Raw genomic sequence first — 26,606 nt, forward strand, 5'->3', positions numbered from 1 at the left:
ACCAAAACCAGGACACCGATCCTCTCCAAGCCTCACTGTGGACGAAAGGGAAGGTCGATGCTGCTCAGACACTACAGCCACCACCGTGGCTAAAGGGAAGGAGAAAATGTGGGGTGTTTATGTTTTTAACAGAAAGGCTAACTAAATTGATCTCCAAAGTGCCTCGCGGTCCACGCTGGGAGACAGTGAGACTTTGGGCCTTCGGTGCTGAGAGGTGGGGAAGCGGGAGGCCCCAGCCCTGATTTCAGAACCAACAAACAGAAGCTCTTATAACGACTGTTTCCCTCCTGCCCAGTTATCTGGCACAGAAACCACATCCGGGCCCTCTGTTCTGAAGGTCAAGTTTGTCAGATGCTGGTGTCTGTGTGATTCCAGTATCATTATTATTTAGTGCATAATCTCAGGGCACACAACAGGCCCTGTGGCCCCAGGCAGCTAATGCACATCTGAGCTAGGTATGTGGGAAGCAGATGGGCATTTATAACCAAATGAGTATTGAAATTAACCATAAAGCAAATATTAGTGGTGACCAACAGTGGTCAGACCAAGGACATGGGACACTGTGCTTTCTATGTTCCGTGCGAGATCCACCGCCGACCTTCGGGCTTTCGGGTGTGCTCAGGTACCTCCTTCGTCCCACACAGGCCGTTCCCAGCCGAGCCTCGTCTGTCAAACAGTCAGACGGGTGCAGGGGAGGGGAGATGACTGTCCTAGATTTTCTACCATGCCGAGAATACTCAGTGTGGTAGAGCCTGGCCCATGGCGGCTTTGTTGCCTGTGTGTTGGTCTCAAGTAGCCAGAAAAATCTCCCGCTGAGAGCCCTGCCCTCCAGTTTAAAGGACAAATGGAGGACAGTAAGTTCTGGAAGGTCCTGGGTGCGGGACTTCTAGAAACTTCCCATTCCAGGAGGGATCAGATCAGCTCCGTGGCCACCGCGGCTGTGGGGGTGGGATATGGGCCGGTCCGCCCCACGTGGAAAGAGCGTCCCGTGCTGTTGGAGCAGGGGGCTCTCACCAGGAGGCCGGGGGGATCCTGGCTCTTCGTTTCCCAGCTCTGTGGCATCGGGCAAGCTCCAAGACTTCGGCCTCAGCCTCCTCATCTGTAAGTGGAAGGATCAATGGCACCAACCCCACAGGGTGCACGGCGTTCATAGATGTGAAGCCCTAGTGCCAGTGCCTGGCGGACAGTGAGCCCTAAACACATGCATTTGTGAAATGAACACATGGAGCCAGCAGCTGGCTGGGGACAGGTGCCGGGGCAGCCGGCTAACGGGAGGACGGGTGTCCGTGGGAGCTGTGCCTGAAGAGAGGACGCCAGGTAAACGTCACCTGCTCCCTGCCCTGCTTGCCTCCCGGGATGGAATGTCACGTCAGACTCACACCGTGGATTCCTGCACTGCCAAAACGCCTCTTCTGAGCAGTGAGCATGAAAGTTGTGCAAGAGGATGGAGCCAGAAGCCCATTTGGCGAGAGCGCTGCTTTGGACGGCGCTCAGCAGTGTGGGCCGGGCTGCGGTTCCCCAGCCTCGCTTCACGGGACCGGGCTGAGCGGCGGCTGAGTGGCGGCTGGGCGGCAGATGGGTGCAGATTTTCTCAGACTTCCCTCCGAGCCAATTTCAAAATAGAGAGAGGGGAAAAACCTTACTTTCTCTTTTCAGTTTTGAGAGGTTTCATATGCAGACACAATTTTAAATCTTGGGTTTCTTCCCCCCAGTGAGACGTTTGGAGATGGTGACACTGGCGCGGGGAGGAATCTGTATTTATGGAGGAATGTTCATCCCCGATGTCCACACCCGGCCCGCAATTCAAACAGTGCGTGGGTGGGGTTTGGAGAGAGATTATGTAAAGATGTCCAAAATGACTACAGTGGAAACCAGTGTGGGGTTAATTCTGCGATATTTGATAGGCGCAGCCGGGAGTCTTGGTCTGCTCAGTTCTCAGCCTGTCTAGGGCAGCCTCCAGCTGGGCGAGTGGCTGATGAGTGACACACCCAGATACGTTTTGAGCACCCACTGGCCAGACCCTGGTCTGGGCCCTGGGAATCAGCAGTAAGTGAAACGAGAGGAGGATGCCCTTTGCACCTGACCCTCTTGGGCGGGGCAGGGGTAGCTGTGGTACAAGGGGCCACACCCTGGCCGGCCCCTATGTGCAGGCCTCGACCTGCCAAAGGTGGTAGAGGGGCTTGCTTGGGACTCTCCACCCCACCCCACGCCCTCTTGCTTCCGATCTCCCCGCAGGGTCTGTGCCTCTGGCCCCGCACTCCTGGCCCCTGCGCAGACGAGAACCCCACTGCTGCCGTCTGCTGGAAACGAGGCCCACCTGGGCTCAACTCCAGGCCCTGCCACTCACCGGCAGTGGCACTGGGCAAGTTGAGTCCCCTCTCAAGACTCAGCATCCACAAATGTAAAACACAGCTGACACCTTTCTCATCACGCCGGCATGAGGACCGGAGAGGAGGCACAAAGAGCCCAGGATTGGGGCTGGCGGCAAGTTTGTGTCAGTCGCTGTGCTGACCATTCTTCCTGGCATTTCAGACCCTGGGAACCAGAGAAAGAGCTCTTGGCTCCAAGCTGCTGCAAGTCGCTCCTTCTATCCCTCTCCCAGGATGCTGGGCAAGGCCTTTGGAATGCAAATTTGTCACTGGCCTAGAACCCAGGAGCAGAATGGACAGAGCTGTGGCCCTGTCCACTCTGAGAAGTGTGCCAGACAGCCATGAGGGGGCCACACCCCACCTCCCACAGGCTGCCGCACACCTTGTCCCTGCCCTGGAGAGGCGGGGCTGGGGTAAGGAAGCCCCACAGCTTTCTTGAACAGAGAGACAACTGGGACCTTCTTCAGTGGGACACCCGACTCCCACGTGCCCCATGTCTGTGTGCACATCCCCGGGGTCTGAACTGTGGACAGCGCCCTGGCCCAGCTGCATTAGTGGGAAGGACTGCAATTCACCCGGCCCGGGGAAGAGCCAGCGCCCCAGGTGGTGAGGACTCCTCCTGCTGGCTCTCAGGCGTGGCTCATGGCAGCTCTCGCACTCCTCGTTGCTTCTCTGCTGGAAAGGGAATGGGGCGCAAGGAAAACTCTTGCAGTTCCTTCCAGCTCAGGTGCCCAGCGGGTCGGGCCACACCCACGTGCAGAATGCCACCTGGCAATGGGAGAAATGGGAGGGCCAGTGGCACCCCTCCTGCGCCCATCACAGCAGAGCCCCAGACTCGGGCCGGGAAGTCCCACGTTCCATGACATGCATGGAATCAGACGGAGGAGGGGGTGGGGGGGGGGGTCACATGCCTGGTTCTGCCCAGCAGGCTCCGGCCACGTGGTGAGGGTGAGTGACACCTCCCACCAGGACCCCCAGCCCAGAAGTCATCAGACACACCACCTCCCTCTCGGAGTGGCCGCCTTTGAGTCGCCTCACGGCTTTGGGCAGCAGTTACATAAATGGGCCGTTTGTGTGCCTGCTAGTGCTGTTCACGTGCTTGCGGTTTCATGGTATTTATTCTCCAGGGACGTTGCTCAACCAGTCTTTGTTTACAGTGTCAGGTACCATGAGGGATACGGGAGACACAGCAGACTCGCTTGTTCCAAATTCAAGCAGGCTCCGGATCTGAAGAGCCTGGGTTTTAAATATCCTGGACTCAAACAGCACCACTGCACCACCACCCATACCACAACACAGCAACAGTCACCACATCAACACCACAACCGACGGCACGTGACTCGATTTGGAAACAAGGGTGTATCAGAAGCCTCTGCTGCCCCAGTTCAGATCTCCGAGCCCGCTTCCCTAGTGTTCTTTGGAGGTGACAGTGCCTGGCCTGCCTGGGGCTTCCCTGCTGACACCACCCCCTCAGAGCCACTCCCATGCAGGGTGACTCTCTTTGAGGGTTCGAGCGCTTCAAGGGGTGCTCCTGAGAGGTTTTCCAGGCCTCCCAGGGTGCTGCCCTGGGTGCCACAGGCTGTTCCTTGTCATCCTGACAGCTGCCTCCTAGTGTCCTCCCCTCCCTGCCTCGCTCCGCCCCTCACTTCTGTCCCGGATTGTACTCACTGGTGAAGCGGAAGCCCAGGGTGCTCTGCCCTGGGAGACAGGCCTCCTGCCCAGGGTGCCCACGGCATCCCCCGAGACCTGCCCTGCTAGGTGGGATGTGGCACGATCATGCAGGAGCGAGCATGTCCATGTCACAGTGCATAGAATGTCTGGCCAACATCGCACAGGTTCCTGTTGCAAACCGTAGGCATGAGTATGCCTGTTCCACAGATGAGAAACCTGGGAGAAGTTAAAGACGTGCCTAAGGTCCCAAGGCTGGGAAGGGTTGGGTGCAGCACTGAATGGTCTGGCCCTCGGCACCATGGCTGCTTTCAGAGAGGAAGTGACTGGAGCGGGACGGAGGGCGGGGCCAGGAGGATCCAGGGATGCCACAGGCACTTGGAGAGTCTCTGGGTCACAGGCACGGGCAGAAGACCTCTGAGTGTGTTGAATGTGCATGTACTTATGCACATGCGTGCACATGTGTTGTATGTCAGGGTTATGAGTGCATTGCGTGTGTGCACGTGCATTGTATGTGTGTTGTACATGCACATGTATGTATACACGCTGTGTTGCGTGTGTTGTGTGCATGCTGAGTACACATGTCCATGTGTGGTGTGTGCATGAGCACATGTCCTTTGAAGCCCAGTCACTCCTGTGGCAGGCAGGGTCTCCGTGGCAGTGGTCACGTGCACTGGTAGAGGGCGGGGTGGACAGAGACAGGGCAGTGGTGAAGTTGGAGCAGGAACTGGCTACACCCTGGAGGCCTGTGAGCCATGTGGATTCAGACAGGCTGGGGTGCCCCTGAGCTGGGGGAAAAGGGGTGTGTGAGGCTCACACAGAGCCTCTTTTCTCTAGGTGGGCACCTTGGTGAGCCGCAGCACTTGAGGCGGTGTGAGGGGTGACCGCCAGGCCTGTGAAGGGGCAGAGGGTGTGGGGACCCAGCCGTGGCCTGCACGTGGTGTTCACAGCAGCAGTGGGAGGCAGACTCCTTCCCACGCAGCAGAGGCCAGGTGTGGATGCCACACATGTTGCTGCCGCAGAGGGGCAGTGGGCATTGTGGGGGACCCGGGAAGGACATGTGCAGGGTGTGGTGTGGGGGACAGCCAGCATCATTCATCGGCCTCACAGACTTCTGGGCTACGACGGGGGACGGGGTTTCTGCTGGGACTCTGCGACTTCCCAGCAATGCGCTGTCCAGGGTCCAAGTCAGAGCCTGGTTCCATCGCTGCCGACATACTGCAGACGCAGGCAGGCACCCGCGAGAAGTTCAGATCTCCAGCCCCGAACCCGGAGATCCCGATTCTGAGGTCCAGGCTGGGACCCCGGCCGTGCGTTTTCACAGTCACCCCAGTGACTTTGCTGCACCCTTTGAGAAATCTTCCCCTCCTATATTCTGCATGAGTGATTATTGGGGAAAAGACCAGAAAGTAATACCTAGCAGGGAAATTATAAAAAAAATAAGTACAAGCAAGAGATGGAGCTGCATAAGTTTTGTGCAGCGTGACGTGTTTAGGATATTCTCTTTAAATAGGTGTTGGAAGTGTATAAAAGTCTGTAAACTCAACACATCCACCCTGTACCCGATCGTGTTGAACTTCCTGTATTCATTCAGTGCCCAAACTAGAAACCCCCAAATTCTTGATCCTCTCCCACATCCAACTGATATCTTCCTTTTACTATTACTCTTCAGGACGCACCTTGGCTGTCACCCCTTCCAGGAGGTCTTCCCTGACATACCACCTCACTTACATCTAGCCTCTCTCATCCCCCAAGGGTGCCCTCTGTGACCCCTCTGATGGCCCACTTTCCTCCCCGTGTCCCCACCGAGGGACCGTGTGGGTCGTGCTCATTGTTGCATTCTCTGTGCTCAGCATGGCGCCCGGTGTGGACAGCCACCCTGTGGCTGTTTGTTGCCTAAACCAGTGGACAATATTTGCACCCAGACTTTTGTAACATGAAGGTGGTGCTGAAGTTCAAAATGCTCCTGTTAGGCCATTTGGAGACTGAGCTCTGAGTATGGGGTCACTGGCACAGATGACACAGCCTTGGGACGTCAACTGGGGAGAGTGGGAGAGAAGGACGAGAGTCTGAGACTCACCTCTGAGCTTCCCACCTGCAAGCGGGGGGAGGAAGAGCCAGTGAAGGTGTCTGAGCGGAGCAGAGTGGAAGGAAGACCGGGGAAGGTGCCACGGAGTCCCAAGGAGGTAACCAGAGGAGGACAGAAAGGTCATCAGTGGTCCCCGGTGGGCTTGTCGAGCGTGGCTTCATGCAGCAGTGGGAAGGTCCCAACTGGAGGGCAGGAGAGAGGGGAGAGGCTGCTGTTAAGATCCTGGCTCTCCCCGGGAGCAGACCAACGGGGCAGGAAGGGGAAGTGTTGATTCCCAAAAGCTACTTGACATATCTCACCAAAAATATTTGAAGAATAATCTATGAGAATGATTGAGTGTAGCTGCTAACAGAAAAGAGAGTTACAAAGTATGTTACTTCCAAATTTCCCAGGATGAAGAGGAGGAGGAAGATGAGGATTCAAATCCTCTGTCTGGAATATTTGCAGGAGTTCTCGAATAAAACTTGGAACTGGGCCCTGCTGTGAGGCTAAGCAGGAACGTAATGTCAAATGTATTTTGCAGTTGCGGAAAGTGAGAGTTAGGAGGTTTTTTTTATACTCACTCGTGCTCAGATGGATGAGGGTCGGACAGGGGATTGAACCCATTTCCGTGGGACCAGGGAGTCCAATTTCTTTCTGGGCCCACATGCTCATCATATGGGGAGTGGTGGGCACAGACGTGGAGCAGGAGTTCATTCTACAGGGGGGGTTTCTCTTTGCAGGAACTCAGGCTCTGGAAGGCCATTTTTCAATTTGAAGCCATTTTCCACAATGACAGATAACAATTTGGTTTTCTGCCACTGAAGCCTCTGTGATGGAGCCGGTTATTATAATACAACGCTGCTGACGCCATTGTGACAGACAGAGTGTGATGGGGAGTGAATAGTGGCGCTGGGCATAAGATCCCAAAGCCAGTTCCCCAGGGCCCCTTCCTCCCATCCGCCTTGTGTCTGTTCCGCTGAAGACCTGAGCTTGGGCTCTGAGGATAAATTGGGAAAATAAGGTAGGTGAGCAACAGTTTGTGTAAGTTTTCCATTTTTCTCCCTTTTCCGCCACAAATTCTCCCAGGATAGTGCTGAATGGTCACAGCTAGTCCACCCGATTGCAGGTGGCAGTAATGGATGAAAAAGCGATGAAGAAAAACAACGTCCCAACAGATATGTACTCTACCATAGGCCTGGCTGCCCAGACAGGTCGGCATATATCTTGGTGAAAGCCTTAAAAACCAAGCAAAAATTAAATTCAGCATCCTCAGGGGAAACAACTCAGAAAGTCTTTGTCCATTCTCAAGAACCATTTCTGGTAATGACCTGGAAATGACCAGCAGATGTCAGCATAATGTAGTCTAGCAGGATCCTGCACCCAGCCGCGGAGGTCAGCTCTGGGGAGCGCTTGCTCTCAGACAGCTGAGGCCCCAAGAATAAAGGGGTGGCCTCGACCTGCAAAACTGTGATGCCTTGCAGTCTTGCCTTGCCAATGGCTTGAGCAAGTGCTCCAGGAAAATCGCTTCCTATTTCAAAGAAAATGCAAGAAATATTCAAGAAATTATCAAACAAATATTTACTTGCATTAAACTTATTTAAAGGTCATAGCATATTGCTATGTTAAAAAGAAGGCAAAGAAATCTGATACAGTATGATATTCTAGAAACACATTTGTGGCTATAAATGGTGTCCACAGCATATTGTGAGTATTTTAAAATTTTAACATGTATAATGAGAGTCCATTTATAGAATGTTATAAATACTATACATTTTATTTTTAAAAAAATGAGTATATTTTCTTTTGTACTAAAATAATAAAATTGTGCAAAACACAAACTACGTGGCCTCTCTCACTCAAAGTTACACCCCTGGCAGTTTTTTAAACTGCTTTTGTGGTGGTAAGAGTTTCATCTTGGTCATCCTTTCTTGGGGGGCCACCTCTTCCTGAAGCTATTAATAGAAAGGTTGCAGAGCAGTTGCCGCCTTCACACCTGACCACATATTTCTGGATCTCAGATTTTTCTAGCTCAGCCCAAAAGGAACAAATGCTTGAGCACGGTTAGTTGAGTAAAAAAATGGTTAAGACCTAATCATTGCCTAATAGGAGTTTACTCCCCATGAGGAGAAAAATACACACATAGATAATCCTAGTAAACATGGTTAGTGATGTTCTTACCTGGACTGTTCTACGCCTTCCTCCTCCTTACCTGACAGACTCCCGTGGTGCCGTGGGTTCTTAGCTTGAAGCCTCCTGAACCCCCACATTGCCTGAGGGCGGCATTCACCCCGTACCAGCTTCTCTGCCCAGGGACCTCGTGGCCAGAGCACAGGGCTCACTGAATGCCAGCAGGTCTGTGTGTCCTGGGGCAGCCCTTCATCAGTGGGGAGAGCGAGGTGGGGGCTGAACACCCAGCTCCTCCCGCCTTCGCAGGACAGCCTGGGGGCATGTACTGTGTACGCTGTCTCCTGGACGTCCCAGTGGGCTTGGGCCAGGTGGCCGCAGTGGCATCCACTCACTAACACATCAACTACAGGCTCATCCCCTCTCATCTCATCTCCTCCTCCCCCCACCCTGAGTTCTTCTTAGGTCACCTCCAAAATAAGCTGCTTGTGCTTGAACCCTTGCCTCTAGGTTTGTCCCTGGGGGACTCTGGCCCACAGCAGGGACCCACCCCGTCCCAGCACTTACCAGACTGCATCATACTTGCCGGCTTTCTGCGTCTGCGTCTGTCCCAGCCTCTGAGCTCCATGGCACAGGGGCTTGTCTGGGTCTAGCTCTGTCTCTGGACCATGACGGACCCTTAATGAATCTTTAACACACCTGTTCTTGCCTGGACTCAGGGTAGCACCAGCAGCCTAAAAGAAGGGGGATGGCTTCTGCCAGGCCTTTTTCTTTGGCCTGACTGATTGGAGAAGAGTTTTGCTCAAAATCTCCTTCTGAGCAGAGGTGGCCAACACATTCTAGGTTTCTTTCAATCTGTGACCTCTCAGAGCAGTTTTCCTTGTTCCTCCCATCCAAAATCCCCTCTATCCTGGCTTCACGTGTCGATTCCATGATCTGTCATGCTGCAGGAGCCAGGCGTGCTCACACCTGGTGTCTGTGCGACAGCTGCTCCTTGTGCCTAGAAGGCCCCACCCCCAAGCCCCTCCTTCCCTGGGTCCCGTGACTGCCACACATGCTCCCAGGCTGGAGTCTGCCACTTTGTCTGAAGGTTTCCTTTATCCAGGCGCACATGCTCCTGGGCTGCTTCCCCGTCAGGTGGCTGTCACCGCCACGGCATTAGCAACAGTCCGCATTCATGGTGGGGGAAGGGGAGCGTGATGCTAAGAGTACAGACCCTGGAGCCCAGCAGCCTGCGTCCTGATCTCAGCTCTGTCACCCGCCACTCACTTGAGCAGGACAAATTACTTAACCTTCCCAGGCCAAAGTTTCAATAATAGAAAAGAGTGACAGTGACCAGCTCACGGGGCAGTCGCAGGCTCTTGTGGGCATTAAATGAACAACACGAGGCATGAGAAACACGTCGCACAGTCCCTGGCTCATAAGAAGCACTGGGCGTATAGTAGCTAGTGCACTGTGATTGAAGACTGTGAGAGGGCGCGTCCGGAGGTGTTTGTGTGCTTGGGTCAGGTGCGTTTCTGCAGAAAGTTCCCTTTAATGCGAAACTTTGTCAATCTCCCTTTATAGCTAAAAATCAGGCATTCTGGGGGCCTCGGATTGGAAAGAGTGTGGATAAGAGGTTGAGCTCCATTAAGCAGAATGTCTTGATGAACAAGTGAAGACGAATGTGAGTGAACTTGTGCAAAAGTACATACCTATGTATGCATATAAGCATATACGTATGTACATGCACACACAGATATGCACATGCGCATTATCAGTTGAAGTATACAACTGGGTATCAATTTTCAGGTGAATTCTTTTTCTCCCACACTCTTTACTCTAGCTGGGGTCTGGTGACTTTAGTGCACGTTGGTCCTCTTCCTGCAGGAGCCCCGCTCTGTTGCAGTGTGGTCCCTTTCCCACACACTGCTCCTTCTTCTCGGAGCTGCCCTGGAGGCATTCTCTCCCAGGCCCTTTCCCTGGGCCTGGAAACTTCTCTGAAAACACTTTGTTAATACAAAGGTCTGCGGAAGCTGGTCCACCGCACTGCGTCCTTCACAGGCTGTACCAGTCTCTGCTGTTGACCTTGACAATAACACTTGGCTGTAACTGTTGATTTCCTCATCTGTCTTTCCGCCAGATTGCTTTATTTTTCTTTTTGGTGAGTACTCAGGGTTTACAATACAGTTGGCTTCCATATTCTTGGGTTCTGCATTTGCAGATTCAGCTGACCACAGATTGAAAATATTTGATTAAAAAAATAAAAAATAACAAAACAGCAATAAAAATAATACAAATAAAAGCAATGCAGTATGACAACTATTTAAAGAGAATTTATGTTGTATTAGGTATTATAAGTAGTCTAGAGATGATTTAAAGTGTATAGAGGATGTGCACAGGTTTTAGGCAAACACTGTGCCATTTTATATAAGGGACTTGCCCAACCTCAGATGTTGGTGTCCCTGGGGGTCCTGGAACTAGCTCCCTGTGGATGCTGAGGGATGAATGTACACACCCTTAACGCATAGCCTGCATTCAGATAATATTATATAATTTCATATATCATGCAATAACCGTATTGGTTATTCCTCCTTTGTCCTTTCCGCTGTTTATGCCATGCATTTTACTTCTACACCATTGTAATTTTTGCTTTTAACAGTCCATTAACTTTTAAAAACATCATCAAAACATTTTTTTTTTATTCCTACCCTCATTTTAAACTCATTTTTGTCACTTCTGGAATTCTTCATTCTTTCACACATTTCTGAGTTTCTAATTTATTCTGTGTGTAGAACTTCCTTTAATACTGCTGGTTGTTCAGATGTGCTGGTAAAAAATTCTCTAGACTTTTTTTTTGTTGTTCTGAAATTGCCCTTATTTTACCTTTATTTTTCAATGCTGTTTTTGTTGAATATAAAATTCTAGGTTGACAGTTTGTTTGGTTTTTTTTTTTTTGTTCTGCTCTTTAAAGAAGTTTCATTGATATATAACATTTTTTGGTCGGATGAGACAGAAGGGAATATTTTTATAATTTTTCTCCTGTATGTAATGTGACATTTTGGCTGCTTTTAATCTTTTATCTTTTTATCACTAGATCTCGGAAATTTGGTTATGATATGACTTGGTGTGGTTTTCTTTGTGTTATTTTGCTAAGGTACAAGTGTTTTTGTCTCTTCAAAATTCACAGGTTGAAAACCCAATCACTTGCATGGTGGCATTGGGAGGTGCCTTTGGGATCACGAAGGCAGAGCCAAACACAGTGAGGATGGTCCTCTCCAGATACCACATTTGCTGGTTCCTTGGTCTTGGACTTCTCTGCCTCCAGAATTTGAGAAATAAATTTCTGTAGTTTATAAGCCACTCAGTTTATGGAATTTTGTCATAGCAGCCCAAACACACTAAGTGGACTTCTGTGTTTCATCAAAACTGGAAATATTTTGGCCATTTTTTCTTCAAACTTTCATTTGTGTCAGTGTGTGTTTGTGTGTGCTATAGTCTCTTTCCTTCTCTTCTGAGTCTCCAACTACCAGACCACTTATCTCACAGGTTGCTGAGGCTGTGTTCATTTTTCTTCAGCTTTTGTTTTGCTCTCTGTCTTTAAGGTCGGATAGTTTCTGTTTCCCAGTCTTCCAGTTCAATGTTCTATTATTCTACAGTGTCAAAACTGTTATTAGACCTGGCCAGTGAATATTTTATTTCAGACATTGTATTTTTCCATTCTAGAATTTGCACTTTTTTTTATAGATTCCATTTCTCTATTTAGATTCCCTATACATTCCATCATTATGCTCATGTTTTTCTTTAAGTCTGTGATCATATTAATAGTAGATGCTTCAGGGTCTTTGTCTGATAATTCCATAATTTTATTTCTGGATCTTTTTCTAATGATTAATTTTTCTCCAAGTAAGAGGTCACATCATATTATCTGTTTGTATGTTTAGTAATTTTGAATTTTATGCTTGACATTGTGGACGTTAGTGTGTTAAGTGTTTGAATTATGTTGCCTTCCTTGAAGAGTGTTGAGTTTTGTTCTGGCAAGTAGAATTTACTGGTAGTTGGTCGTGATTCTTTCAGGCTTGTTTTTAATCTTATCAGGGTGGGTATAGAGTAGCTTTCACTTTAGGGCTAGAGAACAGTGTCTGAGAGATTTCGGAGGCATTCCTGAGGTGTCACCTGAGTGCCCAGGTAATTCATGAGCTCTATTAATTCTGGCAGGTTGGGACTCCTATGTCTCTCAGGTCTTTGAAAGTTCTGGAATCTCTATTTAGCTCATAGTTCCCTGGTAGTCAGTCATGTCTTCCCCGGCCTTGTGGCGTCTCACCTTGTAAACCCACTTAGCATTCAGCCAAAGACTCAAGGAAATTCCTATATAGTTTCTGGCATGCCTTCTCTGTGTCGCTCCTGCCATTTTGTTCCCTGTGCCACCGGCTCCCACGGTCTTAGCGGCCAAACTCCGATCTTTCGATCTTTGTTTCATCTGCTCAGCAAGATCACTGCACCTTGCCTGGGCTTGCCTTCCCTCTGCCATGATCTGGAAAGTTCCGCAGGGCAGAAAACTGGGGACGTCGTAGGGCTCCCCTCACTTGCCGTCTCTCAGAGGCTGTGATCCTGCCTCGTCTGATGTCCAACAGCTGCACACAGTTGTTTCATATGGTTTGTCCAGTTTTATAGTTGTTCGTGGTGGGAGGGCTAGTCCGGCACCCCAGTTTTTCCCACTGGCTCCTCTGGATGTCAGGAGAAGAGCACTGGCGGCAGACTCGGGGATTTTAAGTCTGTGAGTCCCCAGCTCTCCGTAGAATGCGTGGGCTCCCTGTGGATGCCATGTAGTTTGAATAATGGCCCCTCAAAGATGCCCACATCCCAGTTCCCAAAACCTATGGATCTGTTACCTCCCATGGCAGAAGGGACTTTGCAGGTGTGATGCATTAGGGATCTTGAGATGGGGAGATGATTCTGGATTATTTGGGTGGGCCCAATGTCACTACAAGGTCCTCAAAAGAGAGAGACAAGAGTGGCGGAGGCAGAATAAGGAGCTGCGATGATGATGGGACCGGGTTTGGAGGGATGTGCTCTGAAGTTTCTTCCAGACCCTGGAAAAGACAAGGAACAGCTTCTTTGAAGCCTGCAGGAGATCTCAGCCCTGTCAACACCTTGATTTTAGACTTCTCACTTCCTGGACTGTAAGGGAATACATCTGTGTTGTTTTAAGCCACTCACTTTTGGCAATTTGTTACAGCAGCCACGGAAGCTAATATAGTGCCTTATAAATATTTATTCAATGGACTAAGTGACCAAAATCTTGGGGAAATTGAGGTTGCTCAATATTAATGCCTTAGTTATAATTAACTAACAATTCTTTATAATTCTTGGCTGGATATATATAGAATGAAATGACAACCCTTTGAGCTAAAAAAATTTGATCTCACAGAAGTAAAAAGTAGGACAGAGGATACCAGAGGCTGGGAAGGGTAGGAGGAAGGGAGGGATAGGGAAAGATTTGTCAAAAGATACAAAATTACAACTAGACAGGAAGAATAAATTCTAGTGTTCTATACCTCTGCAGGATGACTATAGTTAACAATAACATAGAGTTTCAAATAGCTAAAAGGAGATGGAATGTTCCCAACACAGAGAAGTGATAAATGTTTGGGAGGATGAATATGCTAATTACCCTGTTCTGAGCACTATACATTGTATGTATCAAAACACCACCGTGTACCCCACAAATATAAACAATTATTGTAATTCAAGAAATAAAATTTTAAAAATGTAAAAAAAATCCCTGAATCTCAGAACAAAAGACAAGGAGCTGAAACAGGGGAGAGAGGGGTCTGGAATGTGAATGCTAGTTGGGAACAGGGTCTGCAAGGAGCTGCCTCATTCTCCTGACACACGGTGACAGTGACGGGGAGATGTTTAAGAGCTCATCCTGTTGATGGGAGAGTCAGGCCTTTCCTCACATCTGCTAAAATAATTCTTCTCCAACGTCTGTTTTCCAAATCTTAGCCTAGGTCCTTGGAGTCAGAAGGTCAGAGAACTTTAATGCAAAAATTCTAGAGTGATTACCTATGTTATTAGTAATGGAAACTATTATCAATATACATATTTTATAGATAAATTTAAGTGACTTGAACAAGCTCACACTGAGGCTGGTTTCAATCCCAGGCTTATCTGACCCCAGAGCTCCGGGCCCACCGTGCAATTTTGCCCCTGCGGAGAGACCCCCGCCATGCGCGTCCTGCCAGCGTTGCTCCTGCACTGCCCAGCTCTGCCTGCTTGCCCGACTGGCCCCTGAACGAACAGAGCCTGGCAGACAACGGATGCTCAATATTTGCTGAATAAATGCATAAATGAATAAACCGGGGGCAAGTCCCTGCAATATTCCTTTTGAGGAATAAATGATTTACCTGTTTTGCTTCCCAATTTTCCCTCCTCGAAATAACCCTCACCGCTGTTAACACCGGAAGAACTATTTCATCCCTGCCACTGAGCCTCTGCCCGCTCCAAAGTTTCTCGTTTGGTATCTACTCTTTTGTAAGAAGCTAGAATATTCAACCCAGCAAGTGAATAAAAGAAAAGGGGCCTTGTGGCTCTTTCAGCCTCACCTCTCTGTGACAAGGGTGACTGGCGGTTGACTGCGAAAAGCCATGCCCTGCACAATTCCCTACAGAGGACTGTCCCTTTCTCCGAGGCCACAGCTCTCTAAGGTCACTCTTCGGTGGGTTGGTGGCTGGTGTGGACTGTTCTGTCTGTGACTGACAGCTGCTCCTTCAGTTTCTTCCTTCCACTCTGGGTCCCTGGGCGAGAAATTCGTCTGCTTTTGTCCCCAGTTCCTGCGTTCCCTGGCCCCACTGTGACTATAAATAGCTCTATCTGTTCCAGGACAAGTAATTCAAGACTCACACACGGGTTGCCATTTGATCGTAATTACATAATCACATCTGTGGGCTCTGCATGAGTCTGAAGATAAGTGACATGTCGGCGCACTGCCTCTCAAGGCTGGGACCTCGGCAAAGGCAGTGGTGCTGCTCCTGGTCCTTAAGAACTTGGTACCGGACCAAATGTTCAGTGATTATGGAATATTCTATATAAGATTCAAACTGCCGCTTGGAAAAAGTAGGGAAGACCTTCTGGCTTGCTGGAAGTTGATCTTTTCTGGTGTAGCTGAAAATAGGAGAGAAAGAAGGAAGAGTGTGGGGTTTTTCTTGGTCAAGTCACACAGACGGAATTAGTGCTAGATGCTGCACTAGCTTTAGAAAACTCGTCACGTGCTCGGATTGTGGATGGCAATTTTAGCACTCTTATGTGCTCAACTTTTAAATGTCTCTCTAAAGATTTTATTAAGGGCATCGTACGGGGGCACATATTAATTTAGGACTTGCTCTCGCAAACAGATGCCGGTCAGGTTCTGGGGCCTATTTCTGGCTAGAGTGAAAAGCAAACAGAGCTATTTCTAAGATAATCGTCTTTGCTTGATTTATGCTAATTTCTTGTTAGCATTTACAACCAATTCCTTATTTTGATTTGGTATATACACAAGGTACCCTCCCCCATCCAAGGGGCAGAAAAACTCATGGGAAAGAGCTTATTTGGACACCTGCTGGGTCCCTGAATTCAGTGTAAAAACACGTTTGGTAATACACGTGCTCTGTGAAAGACTTAGATTCTAAATTTGAACAAAGCAAGAGACTTGCCTTAGATGGTTGCCCGGATTGTGTTTTGCCTTTATTCATTTGCCTCCACGCTGCTCTTGGAGGACGCCCCTCACCTCCCGGCCCTCACCCTCACCCTCCAGCCTGTGACCTCCCGGGGGGACATTGTCCCCCTGCCCGCCCGCACCCGGTGCGTTCATTTATGCATTTATTCAACAAACGCTGAGCATCTGTTGTTTGCCAGGCTGTGTTCTAGACACTCAGCAAAACCCCCTGCCCTCGTAGAGCTCACCCCCTTGCAGTTCTGCTTTCCTAACTCTCTGCAGTCAGCGGAGTTGTCCCCAGGCGGGGTCAGCAGCTCCCATCAGGCCCAGAGTCCCTCCTGCCACGTCTGGTCAGGGTCGTGCTTCCCTATGTGCTTCTGGTGCAGAGAACACCATCACTGCCACCCTGAGCATTTGTCGTCCACCCCACCCTGCACGCAGAGGGCTGCTAGCCGCACTCATCACCGCGTGCATCACAAGTGCTCACACGGGTTTGCAAGCCCCTATTCTTATTCATTCATTAATTGCCATTTCTTTTCATCCTCACCCGCTGATCCCATTCTCCCCTTTCTTATAGGCAATGATATTGATGTGTTTAATGCATAGCTTTTCATTTTAAGGTAATTTTTTTAAAAGGTGTCTCTGGTTTTGTGTGCACATATTTAAATTTTATGTAAATAATGGGGAATGTGGACTCTTGATTCAGCAGGCTTGGGTTCAAGTCCAAGGTCTGCCGCAATCTGTGGTGACCTTGACCTTGTGACGTTCTCTCTCTTGTCTCTATTTCATCTATAAAGTGGAGCCCATACTAGTAATTTGCCGCACGGGACTGTGAGGATTAAATTAGTTACTATGTGTGAGGTGCTTACAACAGGGTCTGCTAGGTGGTTACCCCCCACGAGGATGAGCCACTATTGCTACAGCTCTATCTTTAGACCCAGGTCGATCAACCCCACAGTCTCCACCAAATTCTAGAGAAAGAGACGCTGATGAGTTTACCTGATTAACGTTTGTCCTGAACACCAGTCCCCTCATAATCTCTCCCCAGCTGATGTGTGGCCGCCCCTGGGGCAGGTGCTCAGCCCGTCCCCACCCAGCGACCTCGCTGGGCAGAGAGCAGCGCAAGGGTGGTTTCCTGAGCGGGGGCGGGGCTTTCGGGCAGGGCCGTTGTGGTTAGCGTGGTCGTGTTGTAGCTATGAGTTCACCGAGGAGGCAGAAACCAAACAGGTCAAGCAGGGGAAGTTAAACATAAAGAGTAACTGTTAGACATGAAGACACTGTATCGGGTACCCAAGGAAGGACAGACTCGGAAGGGCTTCAGATCGTGCTGGAGTGGGTGTGGTCCAGCCCGGGCACGGCAGGGCAGAGGGTGTGCTGGTCTGGGGGCACCTGGCCGGCCCGAGGACACCTTCCTGAGCACTGGCCGCGTGGCGTGGGGGGCTTGGGGACCTTCAGAGCATGTGAGCTGCACGGGGACTTGGTTTCTCTGTCGAAAGGGCTAAGGAAAGGTTGTCACCAGGCTGAGGTTGCAAGATATCAGAGAGCCCGTGTTCTGGGCCACGCCTATACCAGCGACCGTCCTGCGTGTCCCCTCAGCGCCCTCTACTGAGAAAGCTTAGCATGGCGCTCACTTAGAAGGAGAAATACTTAGAGCAATTCCGTGTCGGTCACAGAGCATGTACGGAAGGGGGCGTTCGTTGCTGAGAGGCAGCAGATTGATACTGACACACAAGCCCACTGCACGCTCCATCTCCTTATAGGAAGTGTCGCCAGGCTGAGTCACCGAGGACACCACCCTTCTGCACCCGATGCTCAGCCCTTCTGGAAAATTGCTAGACTGTCCAGTATTCACTGAGCACCTACTGTGTGCCAGGAGCTGTTCTCGGTGCGGAAGGGACTCTGACAGTGATGGAAACAGGGCCTGACCTAGTGGGACTCTTATTCTAGAGGGAGAAATGAGATAAATAAACAGATCTGCAAGAAAATATCAGGGAATGATCATAACACTGTGCTAAGCAGAGCAGTATGGTGGGCTCCAGAGCCTGGGCTGAACAAAGAGGTGCTCTGGGAGGGGAGACATTGAATCTGAGGCTGAACCCCGACACTTCATGGGGTGACCCAAAGGCTCTCTAGGGTAGCTCATCCTCCAGGGCATGAACGTTACTATTTCTTTCTTGGTGACTCCGGCCAGCGCTATTTTATTTCCTAGTGTGGTCTGAGCATGGAGTCCCTGCCCTGCTGAGGAGAGGCTGTGGACGTCCTCCTGGCTGAGTTTTGCAGAGCTGAGGAACTAGACATGTGACTGGGAATGCACCAGAGGCGGGAGACAAAGGCCACAGGATCCTTGCGCCTCTCACATGCTTTATTGTTGTTGAGGAGTGCAGACCCCACCCCAATTAGCGCAGCAGGCATGGGGCGCTTCCTTCATCATTCTGGCATCTGAAGATCATTTTGCAAACATAGATGGCAGTTTCCCTCACTGAACATGCCTCACTGCTCAGACTTGGCTGAGCTTACCGCAATACGCCTCCCCCCAGAAGATGCTGCTGGGTTCCTGCCATCTCCCAGAACACAGATAAAGAGTGGTCATTCCCTATAATTGCTTCCCTCTCTGACACGTGTAAAACACATATTTACCGATTAGCAAGCTGTAAATGGGTGGCCAAACTTCAAGTGTCTGATTGATTGGAGCCATTTCAAAGATCAGGTTTCATTAAGCCATTGAGTATCACTATATCTGCTAGATCGATTATTTCATATTCGTTCTCTACAGACATTTGGTTAGTCAGAAGTCTATGTCCTCTTAGAGGGCATAAAAATGATCAAGATTTGGAATTCTAGAACATCTGGAAAAAGGAACAGGCATATGTCAAAAATCTTTGATGTTGGCACAATGGTATGGCACTTGAAGAAGTCCAACAAAGGTAAAAATGTCGAAAACTCTGGCAGCACATTAAAAATAACAACTGCATACAACCTCAAGCACCATGTACACATGCTTTAGAAAACTGGGTGCTCAAACGGTGCACGTCACCGTTACAATTCCCTCTAATCTGAGAGCATATGCACTCGGAATGAGCAAGTGCAACATGACAATTTGCCCATAGGGCATTGCACGCATTCTTTCTACCTGCTTGTCTGTATTTTAATAGAATTTATAAAATGAAACAACTTTCGAACCATCTCTCTTTCTTCCAACACATTCTGATCAGGCTGGGAGCCAGCCCTTGGTTTTATCAGTTAGATCACTGGATCCACCCACTGCAGATGCGGCATCAGACACTGGTGACCCAGGGATGCCAGCCCTCATTAAGCCACTTGCTGGTGAGGGTGGCGGCACATAGCTCCAGGCTCTGGAGCAGTGTTCAGAAGTCTGGCAGGTGACAGGGCGAGTTGTGACTGCAGTGGAGCAGCACTATTTCCCCAGAGCAGCCGGCCATGTGACTTGGGATCTGATTTCTGGATAGGTGCCCTCCGAGCCGGCTTCTCTAATCCAGCGGGAACAACCTAGTATCCTCATGCACTTACTCTCTACTTAAACTAGTCAGAGAGTCTCCTGCTATGTGTAGTGGATCCCTGCCTGATCCAATATTGTGTACGGATATGTATATATTTTAATTTTTATTTGTACAAATTTATGAAATTTTATTACATGTATATAACGTGTACTGATCAAGTCAAGGTACGAAGGGTGTCCGTTACCCAAGTACAACACATTTTTCTTAATGATAGCCACCCTATTCTGCTATCAAACATTGAATTTATTCCTTCTATCTTACTGTATGTTTATGCCCTTTGACCAACTTCTTTTCACCCGCCCCCCCAACTCTTTCCAGTCTCTGTTATCTATTTTCCATTCTCTGTTATCTATTTTCCATTCTCTACCTTCCTGTGATCAAATCTGTAGCTTTTACAGATAAGTGAGAAGATGCAATAGTTGTCTCTTTGTGCCTGGCTTGTTTTGTTTAATGACATCCAGTTCCACCCATGTTGCTGCAGATGACACGATTTCATTCTTTTTAATGGCTGAATAATATTCCATTGTGTAAATATACCACATTTTCTTTATCCATCCATTCATTTATGGACAGCTAGGTTGATTGCATGCATTTACTACTGTGAATAGTGCTGTAATAAACATGTGAGTACAGGTATCCCTTTGATATATTGCTGTCTTTTCCTTTGGGTAGATACCCAGTAGTAGGATTACTGGGTTGAATGGTAATTCTATTTTTAATTTTTTAAAAAAATCTCTATTCTGTTTTCCACAGTGGCTGTGTTAGTTTACATTCCCATCAACAGTGTGTAAGAATTCCCTTTTCTCCACATTCTTGCCAACATCCATATTTTTTTGTCTTTTTAAATAACCATTCTGACTGGGGTAAGATGATATCTCATTGTGGTTTTGATTAGTGATGTTGAGCATTTTTTCATATACCTGTTGGTCATTTGTATGTCTTCTTTTGAGAAATGTCTATTCATGTCCTTTGCCCACTTTTTAATGGGATTACTTGCGGGTTTTTATTTTATTTTATTTTATTTTTACTGTTGAGTTGTTTGAATTCCTTGTATAGTCTAGATAATTGTCTTTTGTTGGCTGGACAGTTTGAAAATATTTTCTCCCATTCAACAGGTTGTCTCTTCATTCTGTTGATTATTTATTTTGCTGTCCAGAAACTTTTTAGTTTAATTAAGTATAATTTATGTATTTTTGTTTTTGTTGCATGTGCTTTTAAGGTCTTAGTCTTAAATTCTTTGCCTAGACCAATGCCCATGAGGGTTTTCCCTAGGCTTTCTTCTCATATTTTCATAGTTTTGGGTCTTAAGTTTAAGTCTTTAATCCATTTTGAGTTGATTTTTATATATAGTGAGAGGTCCAGTTTCACTTTTCTGCATGTGAATATCCAAGTTTCCTTGCACCATTTATTGAAGAGGATGTCCTTTTTTCACTGTAAATTCTTGTTGGCTTTGTTGAAGATCAGTTGGCTGTAAATATGTGGCTTTATTTCTGGGTTCCCTCTTCTGTTCCATTTGTCTATGTGTCTATTTTTATATCAATACCATGCTGTTTTGGTTACTATAGCCTTGTAATATATTTTAAAGTCAGATAATGTGATGTCTCTACCTTTGTTCTTTGTGCTCTACATTACTTTGGCTTTTCAGGCTTTTTCGGTTCCATATGAATTTTAGGATTGTTTTTTCTAATTCTGTGAAGAATGATATTGGTGTTTTGACAGCGATAGAATCGACTCTGTAGATTGCTTTGGGCAATATGGTCATTTTAATGATATTAATTCTTGTGATCCAGGAGCATCCATTTGTTTGTGTCATCTTCAATTTCCATCATCAACGTTTTGTAGTTTTCCTTGCAGAGATCTTTCACCTCTTTAGTAAATTTATTCATAGGTGGTTTGTTTTTGTTTTTGTTTTTTTTTTTTGTAGCTATTGTAAATGGGATTGTCTTCTTCATTTCTTTCTCAGCTAGATTTATCAAGTATAAGAGATTTTTGGTGCATTCTCTAGGTTTTTCTATTAATAGATAGATGATCATATCATGAGCAAAGAGGGACAATTTCACTGATTCTTTTCCAGTTTGGATGCCCTTTTTTTCTTGCCTGATTGCTCTGACTAGGTCTTCTGCTACTATGTTGAGTAGGAGTGGAGAAAGTGGGCATCCTTGTCTTGTTCCAGTTCTTCCTCCAGTTCTTGGAGGAAAGGCTTTCAGCTGTTCCCCATTCAGTATGATGTTAGCTGTAGTTTTGTCATATATGGTCTTTATTATTTTGAGGTATGTTTCTCATATGCCTAGTTTGTTGAGAGTTTTTATCATGAACGATGTTGAATTTTATCAAATGCTTTTTCTGTGCCTGTTGAGATCACATGGTTTTTGTCCTTCCTGTTGATGTGATGCATTGTTAGTGGGTAGGAAAGTAAGACATGAGCAGAGGAAGTACAGGACAGGACTTGTGAACAAACAAGATGCTGATAGGAGAGCATACTGCAACAGTAACAAGATAAGGGTATCCACAACTGCCACAGAATATTAACATAGGTAGAAAAGCGAGATATGAATAGAGAAAATATGAAAACAAGCAATGAAAACAAACGAGATGTTGAATAAGAGAAGATACTGTAACAATAACAAGATGAAGGTGACCAGAAATGTCACAAGCAGCATAAGAGAGACAACACAGGGCACATTATATGACATTGCAGTTTACCCCTCCCCCCCAGTGGGCTTTTGGCATATCTGGGTCTAACCATATAAAGGGAAAAACTCTCCCACCCAGTGGCAGGGAAGAGATAACCCCATTGGTCAAGAATAAAGGGGAAGAGACAGCGTCACAAATGAGGAGAGGCCAGACGGAAGAAAAAGGGATGACACGGAAGCCCCAGGGCCACTGTTTGTTTGCACGTGTGCCCACTCCTGCCTCTTAGGAATGTACTGTTGCTCACTAATAAACTTCTTAGCTCACCAATTCAAACGTTCATGTCCCTTGCTTTCATTCTTTGATCGAGAGGAGACAAGAACCAAGATGTTTACATCAACGGCCAGTAACAACATCACATTTATTAATTAGTGTATGTTGAGCCAAGCTTGCATTTCTGGTATACATCCTGCTTGGTCGTGGTGTGTTATCTTTTTGACTGTCTGTATACTTGACGGGTAGTGAAAGGTCGACTGGAAAAAGCACACCAAATTTACAACAGTGTTGCTTTGGGGGAGGGGACAGGAAGGGAATGGGGCCAAAGATGGGTAAGAAATGGACTTCAACTCTCTTTGTAATATTTTATTCACTTTATTGAAAATCAAAACAGATATCATAGATACTAAATGTGATAAATATTGTTTCATTCTAAGTAGTAGGGTATGGAGGGATTTGCTATATTACTCTATTTTTACTATAAATTTAAAATATCCACAAAACAATAAAACAATAAAAAATTCAATAGTAACTAAAGTGTGGGACAAGGACAGCATAAAGCATGATTAGGAGTGGTGAGAGGAGAGTGAATAGTGATCATTGCCAATGGAGGCCTTGCACAGTCTACCATGTGTGAACTGTAACCCTACATGTGCAGTGTGAAACCTGTGTAGCCATACAGGGCGGCCCTGAGTTGGGTAGTTGGATGCAGCAAAGGATTCTGGTGCGCACATTGTAGAAGATAAAGTTGAAACGTTAGTTTGTCACTGGATTATAGTACATGAATACTATGTTGAGATGTTGAAGATTTTCATGTGGAGGAATGACTTGTTCTAAACGTACATTCTCAGAGAATTAATCAAGCATCTGCATGGGGGGTGGATGGGAAGCCGTGATACAAGTTAGAGTGATGGGGCCGCCTGGGGAGCCACATGACCCTGTCTAGTAATTAGGAGACAGGGTCTCATTTTTGTTCTGTTGTTAGCAAGCGGAGCAACACTGCTGTTCAGACAAGAAGGCTGTGTCCCCAGCCACTAGCCTATTTTCTGCTCTCTCTGCAGAGGCCCCTGGGTTACACTCACGGGTCTGGTAGCTGTTTCCGGAATGTCGCATGCTGAATGAACGTCTCTTCTGGGCACCGTGAACCAGGCTCTTTCCTAAGTGCCGGTTCTCTACCCTCTCTCCGGCAAGACAGGACACAAAGCATGTGATTTGAAGGCTCCTTGTGGTGACTCAGATGACAGGGATTCAGGCACCAAAGTCCCAGGCAGTGAGGCTGGAAGGTCATGTGATGTCACCTTCCCATTTCACTGCGGAGGAAGTTGCATCCAAAAGGATGATCTGGGAAGGACACATCCTGCAGCAGTAATGAAACTGGCAGACAAATGTAAAGTTAGTGTCTCTGGAAAATGGCATTTAAATCACGGGGCGTCTACACAAGGAGTGACCCTTACCTGGTAAGTCACCCCAAACCAGTCTGGGTGCCCCACATTGAGCTCGTCTTGCACGTTCCTGCAGAATGCGCTTCCACTCGTATTCTCCCGGTGCCCACAATGCCATCGCTACAATCAACTCCTTTATCAGAGAACTGGGGCCGTATCTGGGTCTGACAGTAACGCCGAGGGTTGTTGGCAGCTGGCAGCCGGCAGGAGCCCGGAGAGAGGTGTGGGATGGTCCCTCTTTAGTGGCACCGGGAAGAACCAACCCTGTGACGCCTTGACGGCCGACTTCCCATCCGAACTGGGAGAGAATACGCTTCTGTTGTGTTAAGCCGCCTGGTTTGCGGTGATTTGTTGCACCAGCCACAGGAAACCACTATGCTATAAGCAGGATGCAACATTCTCATGTGATTTTATGATACAACCTAAGTCCCCAGAGAAAATCTGTACTTACGGCACTTACATTGACAACAGGAAGAAATTGTTTTATTCTCTAGCTACAGAGATTTCTCCACGCAAGTGTGGAAATCCTTGCCTCTGTCCCCTCTGTGCCCCAGCAAAGGGGATTCGGAAGGCGCTTTGCTCTGGGCTTCCCGCCTGCCTCACTGGCCACCCCCGCCCCCAAGTCCGCCAGCCTCCCAGGGGCCACAAACCAGCCCACGTTAGACTCTCCCCACGAGCCTCGCCCTTGCCGGTAGCCGTCGTCTGCTTCCCGCAGCCTTCTCACGAGAGGCGCTTCTGGACCACAGGGCACAAAAGCGGGTTACATGGTGTCTGTTGCTGCCCAACACCCCATTCTCTCATGCCTGGACTCTCAGGCTGCTTGTGCCTGCTTTCTTCTCCCCATCACCTCTCCTGGCTGTGCCCCCGCCATGGAAGATGCCGGCATTGGGCACGTGGTTGGCATCAGGCATGTGGTTTCCCTCTGTGCTCCGCTGCGGCCACCCTGTGCCTCTCACTCAGGGCTCCGTGTCCTGACCGGCCACCCTGTGCCCCTCACTCAGGGCTCCGTGTCCTGACCGTCTCTTTTCCAAACGGTTTCCCTCTCACGCCACCATAACTTTTCACTCTCAGGGCTTATTTCCCAGAACCACGCCCTGACTCTGTTCCCACCCACGGCTTTCACTTCTGTTCCACTCAATGCCCCGCTCTCTGTCACTGGGCTTCCCTTTGTCACACCATGAAACGGCTGCTCAGTCCCGTGCGCCCTTGCTGGCCTTATTCACCTGCCTTCCTGTAGCCTCTCCGCTGTGCACCGCACCCGCCCTGAGGCACACTCCTGCCAGTCCTTGGGGCTCCCGCGCTCGCGTCCCGGCTACATCCTGCTGCTCCTGCCCATGACTTGGTAGCTTCACTCTCCTGCCCTGGACACCGAATGCCAATGCTCTGTGGTGCTGTCCAGGGACTTCTCTGCGATTTGTACAAACTCCTCGGGCACAGCTTTCATTGCAGTAATGACCCATCCTGCTCTAACTCCCGCAACTAGGGGTAGAGCCTAGACTGTTCTCTTGAGCTCTGCGTTAAATAAGCCACCCTCGTCCACAAGACAGCTCCACTGGTTGTCCACGGGTCTCTCCAACTCAAACGTGCACAAAATGAAAATAAGTTTCCTGCTCCCAAAACGTGTCTTAAGTCTTAGAATTTTATCTCAGGGAATAGGGTAACATCTGTCGAGTTTCCTGAGCCAGAGACTTGGCTCAGGAATGAATAAGTGAGGGTTTGTAAGAGTTAGATGAGATACTGTGTGCAGCTCCTACCTGGCTCATTCAAGACTAGGCAGATAGGACTATTCTTGACCCCAGCGGTGCTGAGCCCGCTGCACAAGGCCAGTGCGTGCGCGCTCTCCTCCCAGGCTGTGCATGGACGGACTGGCAGGACGGTTCCAAAGCGCCTACAAGCGCTGCTGCTCTAGCACAAGATAGGACCGTCAACAGCTCACTTGCCCTAAAGAAATGGTTCAAGTTGTAGCTGGATGAGGGTTCCTGTCCCTCGTGGGAAGTGTCACGTTGCTTTATATCAAAGCGCTCACCAGCCGCTGTGCAGGGAGACACAGGGCTCCTCACAGGCTCGTGTGCCGGGAGGGGCTGTCTTCAGAGAAGACTCCTCCTGGGCCCGGGAAGGGTCGACCTTTTCACCTTCAGATGACGCTGTGGGCTGGGGGTGGCTGGGGGAGCTGGGGGCGACACAGCTCTGGAGAAGGAGGACGAAGGTTGAAATTCACTTTGAGGGAATTTAAAGACACATCTAAGCACATTTTCAGGACGTTGTTTAAAGATGCCCCACAATTTTGTTGGCTCGAGTTGTAGAATAGCTGTCTCTCTGGTCTTGGACAGATTTCGTACGCTTTCCTCATCTGTGCAGTGGGGGCAGCTGAAGCTCGTCTCAGAAGGCTGACGCAAAGGTCACAAGACTGCTGAGGCTGACACTTGAAAGCCACTGCGCGTATCCAGGCTCTAGAGACAGCCCCCTGCGCCGACCTTCACCCCGGCTTCACCATTTTAGGGCCTTGCACCTTCCCTTCTGAAAGCGGAATTTTCATTTTCCTTCATTCTTTTACTCTACTGTAACAAAAATTTTAAGTTATTTTGAAAATTAGATGCATACTTTAAAAATTAAATTAAGACACATAAACAAAATACATAATTGTTCAAACAAATTTGAGCAAATCCATGTTGAAGTAAAACGTGAAATTCCCCACTGAACGTTAAGCTACTTTTCCTCCGATCTCCAACTTCCCTGGGGGCCGTCACTTCCCCACTGCCGTAGTCACTTCTGTCTGTCTGTCTGTCTCTCGCTTCGTCCCTGTACCTTCCTTCTCCTCCTACCTACCTA

This window comes from Eulemur rufifrons, chromosome 7 (genome assembly GCF_041146395.1).
Source record: "Eulemur rufifrons isolate Redbay chromosome 7, OSU_ERuf_1, whole genome shotgun sequence".
Classification (NCBI taxonomy): domain Eukaryota; kingdom Metazoa; phylum Chordata; class Mammalia; order Primates; family Lemuridae; genus Eulemur; species Eulemur rufifrons.